Raw genomic sequence first — 266 nt, 5'->3', positions numbered from 1 at the left:
CCAATCTTGTGCATCCAATAGGTGTGTTTGTGTCATTGCATGAATATTTAGGTCATTTTCGTCCTCCCTAGGCTTATTCTTGTCCAATTAGTGTTTTTAACCAATCTGGTGCATCCAATAAGTTCATTTGTGTCATTGGATGAACATTTAGGTCTTTTTGCCTCCGTAGGCTTATTCTTATCCAATTAGGGTGTTTAACCTAACTTTTGTATCCAATAAGTTCATTTGTGTCATTGGATGAACATTTAGGTCATTTTAGTCCTCCC

The sequence above is a fragment of the Cicer arietinum genome, chromosome 8 (genome assembly GCF_000331145.2).
Source record: "Cicer arietinum cultivar CDC Frontier isolate Library 1 chromosome 8, Cicar.CDCFrontier_v2.0, whole genome shotgun sequence".
In the NCBI taxonomy this organism is placed as follows: Eukaryota; Viridiplantae; Streptophyta; class Magnoliopsida; order Fabales; family Fabaceae; genus Cicer; species Cicer arietinum.
This window is presented reverse-complemented; position numbering follows the sequence as displayed.